This window comes from Coenobita brevimanus, chromosome 43 (genome assembly GCF_032717465.1).
Source record: "Coenobita brevimanus isolate Jiangsu-jjx chromosome 43, ASM3271746v2, whole genome shotgun sequence".
NCBI lineage: Eukaryota > Metazoa > Arthropoda > Malacostraca > Decapoda > Coenobitidae > Coenobita > Coenobita brevimanus.
The window spans coordinates 7,858,935-7,871,166 of NC_136996.1; the positions used below are offsets into that span (position 1 = coordinate 7,858,935).

General features: G+C 43.1%; 1 protein-coding gene across 3 annotated transcripts in view; it reads left to right on the top strand.

Moving 5' to 3' along the window:
- The window catches only part of LOC145397813 (uncharacterized), an 856,770-nt gene that overhangs the window by 778,828 nt on the left and 65,710 nt on the right, over positions 1-12,232 (top strand). The window lies entirely within an intron of this gene.

The window sequence follows — 12,232 nt, forward strand, 5'->3', positions numbered from 1 at the left end:
TTGTACGTTACTTTTCTCGTGCGTGATATTTGCCTGTATGCCTACTACAGTATGTTCCAGTTCTAATGGTATAAATACGTACAAGAGAATATAACGGCGTAATGAGGGAATAAATCGCTAAGCAAAAGAACTCCTAAGCCAGAGTGAACACGACCTTATGTACCTATAATAATTAGAGGAATACTGGCGGGCAGATTGTCTGGGATGGCTGTTTTGTCACCGTCACCCTGTATGAAATATACGATATGACGCCGGGCAATACATAGACCAAAGGTAGATAGACAGGCAGGCAAATAGATAAATGACGACAGAATGATAGAACGAGGTAGGTGGACAGATATACGGATGGATGTATAGATGGATGGAAGAAAATGTAAATAACTAGATAGAGAGATAGATAAACAGACAGAAGAGCAGGGTAAACTAGCAGCAGCACACCCTCAGCGGAAACCTAAATCCGCTCTCCTCTGTCTGTGAAGAGGGAGGATGTTTTTACTGTTTTTTTTAACGAGGGAGGAGTGCGGCTGAAGGAGCAAAAAGAGGCGACACAAACACGCACACACATTCCTCCAGCATTCTTGGGCGGATAAAGGATAGGTGTGAGATGGCCGAGGGTGCAGTGGTTGTGGGGGAGTTGTGGGCAACGCAAAGATATAAAGGTCGTGGTTTGGTTGAGGAAAGACTGAGGGATTGTGGTGTACTGTGGATATGGGTGAAGGAGATGTGGAATTGGAGAGAGGTAAATGGGGCTGAAGCAGTAGTGGAATGGATTAAGATGTAATTGTGGGATAGGTAAAGGATAGGCCAGGGTGCAGTTGTGGCATAAATGAGGATAAAGGAGATATACAGTAGGATAGGTGAGGAACTGTAGGAACTGTGAGATAGACGAACAGGTACAGGAGTAGTGAGATAGGTGAAGGATAAATGAAGGTGCTAGAGTTGTGGACAGGTGAGGATACAAGAAACATGGAATTGGCAAGACACTTTATGAACTGTGAGATAGAATAATAGGTACTGGAGTTGTGGGATAGTTAAGGGATGATAGGAGAAGGTTAGATGTCGATGAAAGGTAATCCGACAACGTTCCTGGAGCCTAGAGGGTTGTGTTACCGTCGAGCCCTGAGTCTCTTCTTGCTTGGTGAGACTAAACACGGAGAAGGTAAAGTTCGTGCGAAGAAAGGAGTATCTGTATTCTGTATCACAGTATTCTGTAACAGTTTCTATGAAGCTCAAAGTAGAACTGGGCCTTCTCCCCACAAGGAGTATGATGGTCAGACACACTTCCTCATACACGCCATATACAAATAAAAAAAAAGTGTCCGTACTGAGAGTCATGCATGTGAAAGTTGAGGTGTTGGAATGGCTATACAGTACATGTCACAGTCCAAATCTGTCACAGGTATGAGCCGGCAGGGTGCAAATATGTGCAAGCATATGAAGGACATAGTACCAGCATCCGTGTTAGGTTCCGCATCGGTATAGAACTCTAGTTTCGGCGCAGATACAAGCATCTCGAGAAGAACACAGTAACCACCGGGCGACAGAGGCTTACCTGTCCAGCGATAACCACTAATTACAGATAAAGGACAAGAACCGGATGGTAAAATTTTAAGGGATTAAGAATGGCCTCGTTATCCACTTGCTTCAACTTGAAAAACATTCTAAGGAATCAGAGTGTGGAGAGAGAGAGAGAGAGAGAGAGAGAGAGAGAGAGGGTGAAACATAATAATTGGCAGAACTACAGACAGAGACCGAGACAGACGAAAAGACAAACATAAGTAGATAGATAGATAGATACATTAATGCCAACATAAATGCATAGAAAGAAAGATAGATAAATAGAAAGGGTAAATTGATATCTATTCATCTGCATATTTTTATGTATATACTGTAGCCTATAATTTATTATATATATATTTATATATATATATATATATATATATATATATATATATATATATATATAGAGAGAGAGAGAGAGAGAGAGAGAGAGAGAGAGAGAGAGAGTGTGTGTGTGTGTGTGTGTGTGTGTGTGTGTGTGTGTGTGTGTGTGTGTGTGTGAACGTGTCTCTACCTCAACTGGCCTTGTAGTCTCCTCTCCCCCAACGCGACTGCCGCAGACAGTAATCACATTAACTCCCCCCTCTGCCCGCCACTCTAACCTCCACCGAGGATAAAAATAGACACTGCTGGATGGCTGCCTGGCGAAGGACTGGGTTGCTCATAGGTTTACTCTACGGGATTTAACCAGCACGTTTCATTTACTTCCACCCCCCCCCCCTCTCTCTCTCTCTGTCTTTCACATGGGGACTTGTTTGTCATTTTTTTCTTGTATGATCACCAGACTATTTTCCTTAGCACTGGGGAAATGTTTCATAAGCATGGACTTTGTTGGAGGTTGTCCTTATAGGATATAGCAAGAATATAATCCATGAAGTTAATCCAGTGAAATAATGGACCCGCCAGCGCGTAGACTGCATTTTTTTTTTATTTTTGCTGCTGCCAGTTTTATCCAGAGTGAGTTGAGACTACCTGGAAGTTAAGGGGTTAAAGAAGGCCATATAACATCTCGTGCTTGATAACATACCTCCTGACTTGAGGAAACAAAATTGTTTTTAGATCGCAAGAACGAAATGAAAAAGTTAATGTCGTTGCGGCGGGATTAATCTACTGTACCCAGTATGGCCTTACCTTTACTGTGTTTAATTGTAGACTAGATGAAGCTGGATTACTAAGTTTTACCAGTACATCTGGAATAATAAACAATTAGTCCAGTTGTTGAGCAGTATTCATCTTTAAATAATTTTGAGCCGTGACTCTAGCCCTAAGCCTTAATGATAGCAACAAATTCGCTTCCGGATTCCTGGCACCATCCCGAACAGCGGTAATGCCCACTGGAGTATGCCCCCACTCCTGCTTGGTATTCATGGAGGCGCGGTATGCATTCTGTGTGAGAGAGCAGGAGGGCGTGTGCTGTCCTACCCACGCCACATCACCAGCCATCGTTATGTTCACATCCCTGCCATGTGTCACCGTATTCCTTTTGGCATGGGAGAAATTCGTGCTGCCTCTTCGTTTGGGATTGATTTTGCTTACTACTTTTTAATACTTTGCTGTGCCTCCTTCATATCGGCTAAGTTTGCGTAAGTGTCATATAAAACGATTATAAATAAGTTGAAGTGCAGAGATGATTATGCTGATGATAATGATGTTGATGAACTGCCGATTGCATACCTGAGAAACTGCTGTTACGAAAGCTGTTAGCCTTTCAACCCGAGGACGTCATATTCATTTTAATCCCGACACCACAGAGTTATTATATGTAACTTTGAAGAGACCTTATTGGCGAAGGGGTTTAGTGGAAGGTGTGCCTACCGTCTCCAGTGCTAAAGGTACACCCAAATTAAATACAGTCGTCTGGGGTAGCAAGTTGTAATATAATATGCCTCATCAGATCTAATGAGTCAATTCAGCGAGAATATGGCCGCTTGAGAGAGGGTGGGAGAGACGAGTTAGCGTGGGAGGGTGAGGGACAGGTCACGAGGGAAGAGGTAATTATGGAGGGCTGAGGCAGGTAGCTGGGGTGAAGTCGATGCGGTAGGAAGGAAAGGAGCAGATGTGGAAGGCAGAGAATACTTGTGGAACAAATACAAAAGGTAGGAAACGCTTGTGGAACAATTGTGGTAGACATAACGTTTATGGAACAGCTTTCATGGAATAGCCGTGGAATGCAGAGAACTTTCGTGAAATAGTTGAGGAAGGTAGAGAACATTATTAATGGAGCAGTTGTGGATGATAAAGTTTTATGGAACAGCCGTAGAACGCAGAGAACATTAACGATTGCAAGGGAAAGAGTAAATATTGAACGCAGGGGATGAAGAGATACGAAATGCAGAGATCCTGAACTGCTATACGAGGCACTGGAGCAGATGAAGCTGTAATGATAGACCCAGATGAGATACAGTAAACCAGAGAGGGAGGCAGCAAGAAAAGGAAGAAAGACGTGTGGATTAAGTAACGGAAGGGTACCAGGTAGCTGTTTGTAAGCGCTGCAGGCATGGAGTTAGTATATGTGAATTGCAATCAATGGAGAAAGTAGTGGAAAGTAGGAGAGGAGTAGCTAGGAGGGGTATTTTTAAATGATGAGAAAAAAGAGAATATGTGACTGACTAAGAGAGTGCATATGGGTGAGGCGGTGGCTGAATCGGTAGAGAGGCGGCTTGCAGTCATAATGGACCCAGGATCGAATCCCGGCTGGGGCAGGGAACAGTTTAAGGATCTGAATTTCCTAAAAAGCACAGTTTCCTGATCTACCACATGACCCGCCGACATGTCGTAAAAATACCTCCGCTAATACCAATACACCAGTCCTGTATGAGACAGCCGTAGCATGTATTCAATATGGACGGTGGGTGTTAGTGCCGAAGTGGTGACATGTAGACGTGTAGGGTATGTAGGAGGACTGCTGGGCCTTGATAGCTGGCTATGAAGCCTATGCCCAGAGTCGGACATATAAAAAAAATAAATGAGTTAGGGGGAGAGGGAAGTCGAGGATGAGATGCAGGAATGAGGTGGAGTTGTATGGGTGAACGTGGTGTGAGCTAAATGGAGGCCAACTTAATGGCAGAGGACAAGGTGAAAAGGAAGCGGTATGTTTGTGACCACCCCTTCCTGGATTAAGACATCTGGTAATAAACAAATAAAAAGATAGTGAGGAGAGGGATGTTTATATCTGGCGCGAGGGAGGGAGGGAGTAAGACTGGAGATAAAACGGATGGGAAGGAAACACAGAAAAGAGCTCAAGATCTCACTAATTGATTTTCCCCAGTAGTCACTGTGAATCACTCACAAGTCAGGAGGAACTATGAGAGATAAGGAAGACTAGTCGTAGATTAATAGTGGAAAGAGAGTGAGACAAAGACGTGGAGAGAGTAGCAAGACGAATGTGTCATTGTAATGCTGTGTTCATGTAAGATTCAGTGTTATTGTTGTTGTTGTTGCTTAGCCTCGGTCTGTCTTGGGGAGCAGACCTGCCGACAACAGGTAAGCAATTGCTTCAGTGAGGCCATCTTACAGGTACTGTACATCACATACACCTTGCAGGAATCCAGCATCTCCTTGTGGTAGACAGCGCTTCGCCAGGAACGAACCAGTGTCTTTCCCATGGCAAGGTGCAGGGAAATATGAAGATTGTCTCCCGGTTTGACGGCACAGTCGCTCCACCCACGATGCATAACGCCTCCACGTATAGTGCAACTTCTCGCCAGCGAGGGGTAGGGAGGGAGTAATATGAAGCAAGTCGGGGATTTTTGTGGAACATAAGGATAGCGAGCTGTAAATAAAGGGATCATAATTTTTTTAAGCGATTTCTCCCGCTCTGTCTTCCTCGTAGGACATTTGCCTCCAGTCCGAATCCAAGAAACACAGAAAATTACTGGACTTTATTCACGAATACTCCTGCTCGATTGCTCCTAGGGACGGTCATGGACGTTATTACCATATTTCACAGCTTAAGTACCGAAACAAACTCCCAAGTGTTACCAACTGTTCATGTAGATGTGATATTGACCAATGCCATACGAAAGAGGTAAGGTCTCCTCATTGCGAAGGAATATTCAGATTAATTTCCCCCTTCTCATTTTTTGTTTCACTGCATTAGGATTCACCACGAAAATGACCAAATTACCCCCTGGGGAGAAATTTTCCCCTCGGTCGAGAGCCCCTGAGCAATACAGCTGATGGTGGAGAAAGGTTTGAGTTCATGTGGGAAGCGGGATTTTGAGGGTGTAAAATGGATGACCTTATGTGAGACATTAGGTATGCAGGCAGAAGCGGGAAGCAAGAGAGGGGTTGGTAACTGTAAGGTATGGAGGGATAGCTAGAAATGATAGAGGAAGAAAATAATGATACATACCTGTAATTGTAAACATTGGAGGAAAGAAATGTGTTTATATGAGACGCGGGAAAGGGTGAGATCTGAAGGGATGGAAAGGGTGTGGTGAATGAAAAGTGCAGGAGAATATGCGGGAAGGAAAGATAGACAGCCATATGATGGAGAAAAGAAATGTTTATCTGAGATGTAGGGAAGACTGAGATCTGAAAGGGTGAGGAAGGGGTACATAAGAGTTGGAACGGGTGAGGGAGAAATGAAGTGAGTGAGAGGGGGAGAAACGCTTTGAATTGGCTGTGAGAGGGGAACAGGAATTAGAGTAGAAAATCAGATTAGGATCCTGGGGGGGAAGAGGGTGACTGAAGGGGAAAAATACCGGAGAAGATTTGATGAAAACGTCTGACTAAAAGTAAAGGGGAGAGATTGGCGCCTTCAGTTAGATGACACCTTTTTGTTATTATGTTCCACCCACCGCGTAGCATGAGATCTCTTCTAGTCAAGGGGCTAATGGAGACTACGTGGATCCTGCACTATGCGAGATCTTGCCCAAGCTGACAATATAGCCGAATCATCTGAACGTAACATGATTTTATATATATATATATATATATATATATATATATATATATATATATATATATATATATATATATATATATATATATATATAATGAGAAGTATAAAAAAGTAATGTGAAAAACAAAAATAAGAAGCACGTCATTTAGGTTAAAAATTTCAGTACGATGTTGTCCTTCGGTGGTTCATTCTTGCAGCCTCCAAGCGCCTTCTGATGAAATAATTGTCTGACCATAGCAAGAGTAAAATACATGTAGGTAATGCAAAGTATATTAAAATAAAACTAAATAAAGAAGACTAAAAAAGACGTCATTATAGTTAAAAATGTCATTCAGTCTAGGGGTTACCTCATGTGGCAGAATTGTAAACAAAGGCATTCTCTGACCTCTCAAGTTCAAAAAGTTCCTTCCAGTCCGAGTAATACCGTCTGGTGGTAACAAGAAAAAAGCAAAAGGCGCGTCATCCTGTCAAAGCGATCAGTCCCTTCAGGGCGATGATACCATTTCTTATTTCTTGCTGTTCGAGAAGATTTTATTCAGTTTAGGGGGAAACATTTCGAACTCAGTGGGTTAGATAGAGCCCTTATTAAACAGTGTCACCATGGCAGATCTTTCTCAAGTTGAGTATAAATCGTCTGTTGGTACCCTGACTCAAATGAAAAAGACGTCATGGTAGTGAGAGTGTTTGTTGAAAGGTGATGGCTGGGATAACGACGTAAAGGGCAGCATGACTCCAGTTCCTGCAATATTATAAGAACGGAGTATGTTCCTGCCGGGAAATATATTAGTCTCCCGATCTTGGTAAAATTGACTGTTGGTAGCAAGAACAGTTTATAAGACTGTATAGATGAGAGACGTGACGTTTGCTATCTATCTTTCTCTGCAGTGGACCTTCGGGCATGTCTTTCCGTACTCTATAACGACCCTTCTACCCACAACACACCACATCTTACCTGTACTGTCACTTATCTCTCCACATAAGGGTCAGCGTGCCTCAAGGTCCAACAACATTTTATGGAGATATCACTTCCTGCCCCTTATCCAAGTCTCTTTCTCTGAATAAATTAGTCTGATGGTAACAGGGAAATTATATATGTAAAGGACGTCGTTATAAAACAGCATTTACACAAGAAAGGTAATGATTGAGTTGATTGCATAAGGGACACCGTGACTCAAGTTCGTGTAATATTATACGCTGAGCGTCGCTTTCTGCCCGTAAATATATTTGACCAGCTAAATGGGGATGTTGCTCACGCCTGCCTCGGCTATCTCGGGCTGGGGGTGTCTGCTACCTTCTTCTCTGGCCTTGTTAGACGTCAGTGGTGGTACATCATGGGTTCCTGTATCTCATCCTTGATCGTATTGACTCTTGTTATTTTTTTTTTAGCACTTCACACCGATGATGGTGTTTTAATTTTGTCTTTGATGCTGCCAGATAATTTTATTCAGATGAAGAGAGCTACTCGACTAGTTAAGGTTGCTAATTTAGAAGGTATTTAATCCCCCATGGTCATTTTATCTATCCCATGCTAAGTAAAATGGTCTTGAGATAACAAGAATAAACTATAAAATAGTCACATAATTTTTAAAGGTGTTAAGTAGCTACCGTACATATTTGTCATGTGGCTACATTATGTTCCATAATATTTTCTCTCGTTTTGATATATTCCAGTGTGTTTTATACTTATAATATCTACTATAACAATAACTAGCAGTCAGTATGAGGTTCACTTGAAGGATTAAACCTTCTCTTTGGAGGGATAAAAGTCAGAATTAATCCTCAGAGCCGGCATAGAACAACTAAAGACGAGGTGTCTGCATGTGGAAGTGTTGTAATGAATATGGTTGAGTGTATCAGAATAACAGACTACATATTATCGGTATGAACCTACATGATGCGAACAAATGTAAGCATATGAAGGGACATACCACGAAAGCCCACTTTAATTTGCTCCGCGTCTCCGGTTCGAGCCCTATTCTCAGACAACAAACAGTTTGGAAGACGAACGTGTAGTCAGTGAGCAACTGAGGCTCTGAATTAATAAGTGGAGAAGTCAAAAGTGACGATTTGCCGTAGTGCTTCAATATAGTTATTATGTTGGGCAAAAACTGATAGTAGTGAAGGTAGATCAGTTTTAACATTAAAGCTGTCTCCATCATTTTATTCCAGCCAACTACAGACGACTTTCCTCAGCCCAGGAGACACGCAGAATAAAACAGTCTGATAGTAGCATGAATGGAAAAAGCACTGTCGCTCTTGAGCAGAAAGGATTAAATAAGACGTCAGGAAATCCCCATATGCGTGGGGATATCCGAGGGCCTGGCGGGGTGGGTACCGTACCGTATGATATTATTGGCGTGGCGTACTGTGGAGAAAACGGAGCTCAGGATCCTCATTTATTAAGGAGCTTGAGTAATCTGCAGTATAAACAAATCTCCGTGGCAGTTTAGTATTGTCAGAAGTTAATATTATTTTTCGTATTTTCTCACTTAGATATGCGCTTCAGTTTCATTGTGTAGTGTATGATAGCTGAATGAGTGGTGGTAAGAGTATAAACAAGGAATCTTATACTTATCTGAAATTCAAGTAAGTTTATAAATATGGAGGCAGATTTGTCGCCACTACCTGCGTCATGGGATGGCCCGGCAGGCGAGGTGGTGGGGGATGGGGGAGGGCATGGGACGGAGTGGGTCTGGTTGAGGCGAGGCGCATTGGGGTGGAGTGGGTTGAGGTGGAGCGAGGCGGGGTGAGGGGCAGTGGGATAGGGTGGGGCGAGGCGGAGTGGGATGGAGTGGGTTGTGGTGGGACGTGGCAGAGTGAGGTACAGTGGGTTAGGGCGGGGCGAGGCGGAGTGGGGTGGAGTAAGTTGAGGTGGGGCGAGGCGGGGTGGGGTGGAGTGGGGAGAGGTGCTGTGTGTTGGAGTGGGTTAGGGTGGGATGAGGCAAGACCAGGTGGCATGAGGGGGAGGGGTTGGGTGGGATGAGTTAGGGAGGATGTGCTTTGCCAGCCTTCAAGGGGACGCTAAATTTACCTTCTGTATCTCTACCTTCAGATGGCAAAGATGAACGTATAAAACTGAACGTTTGTTGAACCTTAGGTATATAAGTCTCCTAAATTTGACTTAAGCCTTTTTCGTCGGCATGATAAGAAGCGAGATGGTTTGAATTAGTGATTACAGATTCCTTCATTAAAACTGTACAGCACACTCGGAGTTGCCAGTACTGGTGTGCTTTGCTCGAGGCAGTCCTTAAATCCCTTCGTACTTCATAATTACCTTGTTTTTCAGCAAGTTTCTTTCCAGAGTATTCTTGCTACCTCAAGACGTTTTTCTCAGCTGAGGGAAGACTTATGGAAGTGGAGAGGTAATGCATAAGCTTCTGTAACTTTTTCACAACTAGAGATCCTTCCTAATATGAATAAAATCCCTTGGTGATGACCTGAATTTAATGTAAAAGACATCATCTGACTGACATGGTTAATGGCTGGATAACCTATATTGATGGATGCATTAGCGTTTGCCGTTATTTCAATACGATGTTATTGCCATCGCTAGATAGAAATTTTGAGATGTTTGTAATCTAATGGGGGAGAACTCCGTCGGAGACCGCCGTATCTGACGCATAATGGTTTGAATTCAGGAAATAATAGGAATTATTGTATTATGTAAAACGCTGCTACCGTTACGATCTTGCCATTATAGGTGAATGCTGTACGTTATTATTATACCTGTGAGTCAGCGGAAGCTCCTGTTTGGCGACTGGTGAGGTAACCGATGTGGCTATGGTGGGGTGGGGTGGGCGGAAGTCCCCACCACAGCAGGGTACGCTACAGAAGGTCGGTGGGTAAGGGTGCTGCCAGCGCCTCAGTATTACACCTTCGCTCAGGCACACCACCTCCTCCTACATTACGGACTCACTTAGACGTATCACCTCCTCCGTGTCTCATTTCTTCTCTATCTCGCACGTTATTTTCTTATTTCTTTTTATACTCTTACAAACTAATATGACCGCATCTCCATCACATCCGTGTGTAACTGGCCCATCTCAGGATTTCCCTTTCTCTCTGTGTCTTATTTTCTGCCATCTCTCTGTTCTCTTCTTTTGTGCATTGTAACAGAAATCAAAGCCGACTTTTCCTTCTGTTCTTCATCTATACCATACGTCTCTATGTCTCTCCTCTTCGTTGCGCTGCTCCTTTTTCTGCTGCCCTGGCAATTTCTTAAGTCCTCAGCTCTCATGCAGTTGTCACCAGCGGTATCAACACATACCCCACCATTCCCTGCCTGCCACCTCCTTGCCACTCCCTTTCCTCTTGACGTCATTACATCCCTCCCTACCACCGCCCTGCTTACTACTGGGACACCTACCCCCTCCCCGCCTGACGTCATTGCCACCCTCGCTCCATACGTGACCCTCATCGCTACATCACCGTCACCTCATCACCTTTGTTAATAACTCATCACTATCACCACACCTTGCATTAGTGCGCAGTCAAGATACACAGTCCTTTTCCCATAGTGCTTTGAAAATCGAGCAGAATAACTAGATGTGTGCGTTTGATGTTTTGATAAAGCCTTGTTTAAGTGACGAGATAATTGAGCCCATTTTCCAACATGGCTGTGAAAGATGAGTGGAATAACCAGTCCCATGTGTTTGATATTTTGATGAAGTCAAGAACTGTTGGTGACAAGATAACCATTTTCATATATTGCTTTGCATTTTGAGTTTAGAGTAACCTCACTTGCGTGTTTAATGTTTCGATAGCGTCATATGTTGGTGACATGATAAACTCTTTTCCTGTGTCTCTGAAAGGAATAAAAATACTACGATAAAATCAGTTGTCATTGACAAGACAATGAGCTGTTTTTATATGTTTTGATTATCGAATATAAAATATATTTCAAGCATTTCGTATTATTATTATTGTAATTGTTATGGATGAGAAAATAACCCTTTTCCTATATTGCCGTAAAACAGATTATAAAGTATCAGAATAAGAGTGCTTCATGTTTTGATAATGCCAAGAACTGTCAGTGAGTAGACGTAAACGAAGTGTTTAATACTGTGATAAATACAAGCATCAGTGATTAGATGTACTACCTGACGTTCACCAGTGCCTGGAAACAACACATAAACCGGCTTATGCCAGGATGACGCCTGCTCAGTGTGCCAAAAAGCGCTGTCCAGAGAGCCAGCCGACATTGGAGTAAAGACAAACTCGCAGTCAGAGGGAAGGGAAAGTTTGCTCGTAATGTGTGTCAAGTGGAAGAGGAGTGGGTGATTGTAGTCAAGAGAAGTAAACCTCCCTCGGAATCTCCTCTTCCCTACATCTCAGAATGCAAGGCCAAGAAGGTTGGTGGAAGTTTAGACAAGACTTATTCATCTCGTGATAGGCTTATTGGTACAGCATTATATATATTCACTTTTATCTGCTTGTCAGTATCTAGATTTCTTGTTTCCTGATGGGTGGATAGAAACAGATAGCGCATCGTTGTTCACTTACATTTCTGTCTATCTATCTATCTGTCGCCAGACGCCTTAATCCTTTATACAGGGTGGCCACAAGCAAATCGCCTCCACGTCACCCTGTCCCCCGCCATTTCCCTGCCCCTACTTTTCTCTTTTCTTTATATTTATCTGTTCTCGTCATGGAATATATAATAGACTTGGTGCTTACTTGAATATGAAGTGAGTACACACACACACACACACACACACACACACACACACACACACACACACACACACACACACACACACACACACA